The 6,110-nt window shown below is 46.9% G+C and overlaps 1 non-coding gene across 1 annotated transcript; it reads left to right on the forward strand.

The window, feature by feature from the left end:
• Positions 1-153: 153 nt before the first annotated feature.
• LOC134938910 (small nucleolar RNA U13) lies at positions 154-249 on the forward strand. The gene has a single exon (XR_010181350.1). It is a non-coding gene; the product is annotated as a small nucleolar RNA U13 (small nucleolar RNA).
• Positions 250-6,110: the final 5,861 nt, after the last annotated feature.

Consider the following 6,110-nt stretch of genomic DNA (forward strand, 5'->3'; position numbering starts at 1 on the left):
TAATGTGTCTGGGGTCCCCGCATCGTGCGCGCCGGGTATGTGGCGGCGGGTGTGATATCTGTGGATGATAAGGGGTGTATGTGTAGGGAGTCGCCCTAATGTCACCGAGAATCATGGTATATTGGGTGTTTCTCTGCAAAAGTTATCGTTCCGATCCTTCTGGTTCATAAACATGATGAGTGAGAGTTCACACGCCTGTGTGATATGTGCAGTTCCTCTGTTACGACTCAGCACATTACTCCTCTGATTCTTGAACAAAAGAAAGGAGTGGATTTGGTAATGTTTTTTATATGCATTAGTTATTAGTCATGGGCAAAGTGATTCACTGAGCTGAGCTGAGACACATGACTCAGTTCAGTGAAGTGTCTGGAGTCAGTGTCTCGGCACATGAGTCATGACTCATCTGTAGTGGAATGTGTTGCAGAGACTGCACATGAATCAGTGAGTTGCCAGTGCTGGAGGATCAGTGCTGGACTCATGGAGTTATTCAGCTGCAGTGATTGTACAGTGTATCTGGGGGAGGCAGCTGCTTATGCCCTGATTGTTAATAATATGTTAACATAGATTTACTGTTATGTTGATATATTATTAATAACCACTTATTGCATACTAGTTATAGAATATGACATTACTTTTGGCTGAGGAGAGAAAGCTTAACAGCCATGAAACACATCATTCATTCTGTAACTAAACCAAATAAAAACGTTTTTTTTTTTTTTTATCTTGCATACTTTGCTAATTGGATGATTTTAGGTGGCCTTGGATTTATTATATTATCCACTATCTAGCCTCCAGGGAGTTTGCCACCCACAATCACACTGAGCAGGATCAGTGAGCACTGAGCCGAGAGCCCTGTACCACAGGGGCTCCACCTCCTGCTGCATGAATCAGATTCATTCACTGAGTCACTGAGTCTACACAGTGTACAACTGTCTCCCTCACTGGCAGACTCAGGATGAATCATGATTCATGACATGGATCAGGCACAGCAGCAGAGCACTCACTGACTGGTGAGTCGTGACTGCTCCCTCCCCCCTCCCACTGGGTGTCACCTGGTATAGCCTCTGGCCAATCACAGCTAAAGACAGCAGAACACACTGACTGAAGGACACAGGACACAGAGTTTCCTCCCTCTGTCTGAGAGAAGCTGCTGCTGCTGCTGCTGTCTCGACTCATGAAACAGTGAGTGACTAGAGATGAGCGCCTGAAATTTTTTGGGTTTTGTGTTTTGGTTTTGGGTTCGGTTCCGCGGCCGTGTTTTGGGTTCGACCGCGTTTTGGCAAAACCTCACCGAATTTTTTTTGTCGGATTCGGGTGTGTTTTGGATTCGGGTGTTTTTTTCAAAAAACCCTAAAAAACAGCTTAAATCATAGAATTTGGGGGTAATTTTGATCCCAAAGTATTATTAACCTCAAAAAACATAATTTACACTCATTTTCAGCCTATTCTGAACACATCACACCTCACAATATTATTTTTAGTCCTAAAATTTGCACCGAGGTCGCTGTGTGAGTAAGATAAGCGACCCTAGTGGCCGACACAAACACCGGGCCCATCTAGGAGTGGCACTGCAGTGTCACGCAGGATGTCCCTTCCAAAAAACCCTCCCCAAACAGCACATGACGCAAAGAAAAAAAGAGGCGCAATGAGGTAGCTGACTGTGTGAGAAAGATAAGCGACCCTAGTGGCCGACACAAACACCGGGCCCATCTAGGAGTGGCACTGCAGTGTCACGCAGGATGTCCCTTCCAAAAAACCCTCCCCAATCAGCACATGATGCAAAGAAAAAGAAAAGAAAAAAGAGGTGCAAGATGGAATTATCCTTGGGCCCTCCCACCCACCCTTATGTTGTATAAACAAAACAGGACATGCACACTTTAACCAACCCATCATTTCAGTGACAGGGTCTGCCACACGACTGTGACTGATATGACGGGTTGGTTTGGACCCCCCCCAAAAAAGAAGCAATTAATCTCTCCTTGCACAAACTGGCTCTACAGAGGCAAGATGTCCACCTCATCTTCACCCTCCGATATATCACCGTGTACATCCCCCTCCTCACAGATTATCAATTCGTCCCCACTGGAATCCACCATCTCAGCTCCCTGTGTACTTTGTGGAGGCAATTGCTGCTGGTCAATGTCTCCGCGGAGGAATTGATTATAATTCATTTTAATGAACATCATCTTCTCCACATTTTCTGGATGTAACCTCGTACGCCGATTGCTGACAAGGTGAGCGGCGGCACTAAACACTCTTTCGGAGTACACACTTGTGGGAGGGCAACTTAGGTAGAATAAAGCCAGTTTGTGCAAGGGCCTCCAAATTGCCTCTTTTTCCTGCCAGTATAAGTACGGACTGTGTGACGTGCCTACTTGGATGCGGTCACTCATATAATCCTCCACCATTCTATCAATGTTGAGAGAATCATATGCAGTGACAGTAGACGACATGTCCGTAATCGTTGTCAGGTCCTTCAGTCCGGACCAGATGTCAGCATCAGCAGTCGCTCCAGACTGCCCTGCATCACCGCCAGCGGGTGGGCTCGGAATTCTGAGCCTTTTCCTCGCACCCCCAGTTGCGGGAGAATGTGAAGGAGGAGATGTTGACAGGTCGCGTTCCGCTTGACTTGACAATTTTGTCACCAGCAGGTCTTTCAACCCCAGCAGACCTGTGTCTGCCGGAAAGAGAGATCCAAGGTAGGCTTTAAATCTAGGATCGAGCACGGTGGCCAAAATGTAGTGCTCTGATTTCAACAGATTGACCACCCGTGAATCCTTGTTAAGCGAATTAAGGGCTGCATCCACAAGTCCCACATGCCTAGCGGAATCGCTCCGTGTTAGCTCCTTCTTCAATGCCTCCAGCTTCTTCTGCAAAAGCCTGATGAGGGGAATGACCTGACTCAGGCTGGCAGTGTCTGAACTGACTTCACGTGTGGCAAGTTCAAAGGGCATCAGAACCTTGCACAACGTTGAAATCATTCTCCACTGCACTTGAGACAGGTGCATTCCATCTCCTATATCGTGCTCAATTGTATAGGCTTGAATGGCCTTTTGCTGCTCCTCCAACCTCTGAAGCATATAGAGGGTTGAATTCCACCTCGTTACCACTTCTTGCTTCAGATGATGGCAGGGCAGGTTCAGTAGTTTTTGGTGGTGCTCCAGTCTTCTGTACGTGGTGCCTGTACGCCGAAAGTGTCCCGCAATTTTTCTGGCCACCGACAGCATCTCTTGCACGCCCCTGTCGTTTTTTAAAAAATTCTGCACCACCAAATTCAAGGTATGTGCAAAACATGGGACGTGCTGGAATTTGCCCATATTTAATGCACACACAATATTGCTGGCGTTGTCCGATGCCACAAATCCACAGGAGAGTCCAATTGGGGTAAGCCATTCCGCGATGATCTTCCTCAGTTGCCGTAAGAGGTTTTCAGCTGTGTGCGTATTCTGGAAAGCGGTGATACAAAGCGTAGCCTGCCTAGGAAAGAGTTGGCGTTTGCGAGATGCTGCTACTGGTGCCGCCGCTGCTGTTCTTGCGGCGGGAGTCCATACATCTACCCAGTGGGCTGTCACAGTCATATAGTCCTGACCCTGCCCTGCTCCACTTGTCCACATGTCCGTGGTTAAGTGGACATTGGGTACAACTGCATTTTTTAGGACACTGGTGAGTCTTTTTCTGACGTCCGTGTACATTCTCGGTATCGCCTGCCTAGAGAAGTGGAACCTAGATGGTATTTGGTAACGGGGGCACACTGCCTCAATAAATTGTCTAGTTCCCTGTGAACTAACGGCGGATACCGGACGCACGTCTAACACCAACATAGTTGTCAAGGACTCAGTTATCCGCTTTGCAGTAGGATGACTGCTGTGATATTTCATCTTCCTCGCAAAGGACTGTTGAACAGTCAATTGCTTACTGGAAGTAGTACAAGTGGGCTTACGACTTCCCCTCTGGGATGACCATCGACTCCCAGCGGCAACAACAGCAGCGCCAGCAGCAGTAGGCGTTACACGCAAGGATGCATCGGAGGAATCACAGGCAGGAGAGGACTCGTCAGACTTGCCAGTGACATGGCCTGCAGGACTATTGGCATTCCTGGGGAAGGAGGAAATTGACACTGAGGGAGTTGGTGGGGTGGTTTGCGTGAGCTTGGTTACAAGAGGAAGGGATTTACTGGTCAGTGGACTGCTTCCGCTGTCACCCAAAGTTTTTGAACTTGTCACTGACTTATTATGAATGCGCTGCAGGTGACGTATAAGGGAGGATGTTCCGAGGTGGTTAACGTCCTTACCCCTACTTATTACAGCTTGACAAAGGGAACACACGGCTTGACACCTGTTGTCCGCATTTCTGGTGAAATACCTCCACACCGAAGAGCTGATTTTTTTGGTATTTTCACCAGGCATGTCAACGGCCATATTCCTCCCACGGACAACAGGTGTCTCCCCGGGTGCCTGACTTAAACAAACCACCTCACCATCAGAATCCTCCTGGTCAATTTCCTCCCCAGCGCCAGCAACACCCATATCCTCCTCATCCTGGTGTACTTCAACACTGACATCTTCAATCTGACTATCAGGAACTGGACTGCGGGTGCTCCTTCCAGCACTTGCAGGGGGCATGCAAATAGTGGAAGGCGCATGCTCTTCACGTCCAGTGTTGGGAAGGTCAGGCATCGCAAACGACACAATTGGACTCTCCTTGTGGATTTGGGATTTCAAAGAACGCACAGTTCTTTGCGGTGCTTTTGCCAGCTTGAGTCTTTTCAGTTTTCTAGCGAGAGGCTGAGTGCTTCCATCCTCATGTGAAGCTGAACCACTAGCCATGAACATAGGCCAGGGCCTCAGCCGTTCCTTGCCACTCCGTGTGGTAAATGGCATATTGGCAAGTTTACGCTTCTCCTCCGACAATTTTATTTTAGGTTTTGGAGTCCTTTTTTTTCTGATATTTGGTGTTTTGGATTTGACATGCTCTGTACTATGACATTGGGCATCGGCCTTGGCAGACGACGTTGCTGGCATTTCATCGTCTCGGCCATGACTAGTGGCAGCAGCTTCAGCACGAGGTGGAAGTGGATCTTGATCTTTCCCTAATTTTGGAACCTCAACTTTTTTGTTCTCCATATTTTATAGGCAGAACTAAAAGGCACCTCAGGTAAACAATGGAGATGGATGGATTGGATACTAGTATACAATTATGGACGGACTGCCACGGTTAGGTGGTATAAAAAAACCACGGTTAGGTGGTATATATTATAATAATAATACAATTATGGATGGACGGACTGCCTGCCGACTGCCGACACAGAGGTAGCCACAGCCGTGAACTACCGCACTGTACACTGGTTGATAAAGAGATAGTAGTATACTCGTAACAACTAGTATGACACTATGACGACGGTATAAAGAAAGAAAAAAAAATACCACAGTTAGGTGGTATATATTATAATAATAATACAATTATGGATGGACGGACTGCCTGCCGACTGCCGACACAGAGGTAGCCACAGCCGTGAACTACCGCACTGTACACTGGTTGATAAAGAGATAGTAGTATACTCGTAACAACTAGTATGACACTATGACGACGGTATAAAGAATGAAAAAAAAACCACGGTTAGGTGGTATATATTATAATAATAATACAATTATGGATGGACGGACTGCCTGCCGAGTGCCGACACAGAGGTAGCCACAGCCGTGAACTACCGCACTGTACACTGGTTGATAAAGAGATAGTAGTATACTCGTAACAACTAGTATGACACTATGACGACGGTATAAAGAAAGAAAGAAAAATACCACGGTTAGGTGGTATATATTATAATAATAATACAATTATGGATGGACGGACTGCCTGCCGACTGCCGACACAGAGGTAGCCACAGCCGTGAACTACCGCACTGTACACTGGTTGATAAAGAGATAGTAGTATACTCGTAACAACTAGTATGACACTATGACGACGGTATAAAGAAAGAAAAAAAAATACCACAGTTAGGTGGTATATATTATAATAATAATACAATTATGGATGGACGGACTGCCTGCCGACTGCCGACACAGAGGTAGCCACAGCCGTGAACTACCGCACTGTACACTGGTTGATAA

Source organism: Pseudophryne corroboree, chromosome 6, assembly GCF_028390025.1.
Source record: "Pseudophryne corroboree isolate aPseCor3 chromosome 6, aPseCor3.hap2, whole genome shotgun sequence".
NCBI classification, from domain to species: Eukaryota; Metazoa; Chordata; class Amphibia; order Anura; family Myobatrachidae; genus Pseudophryne; species Pseudophryne corroboree.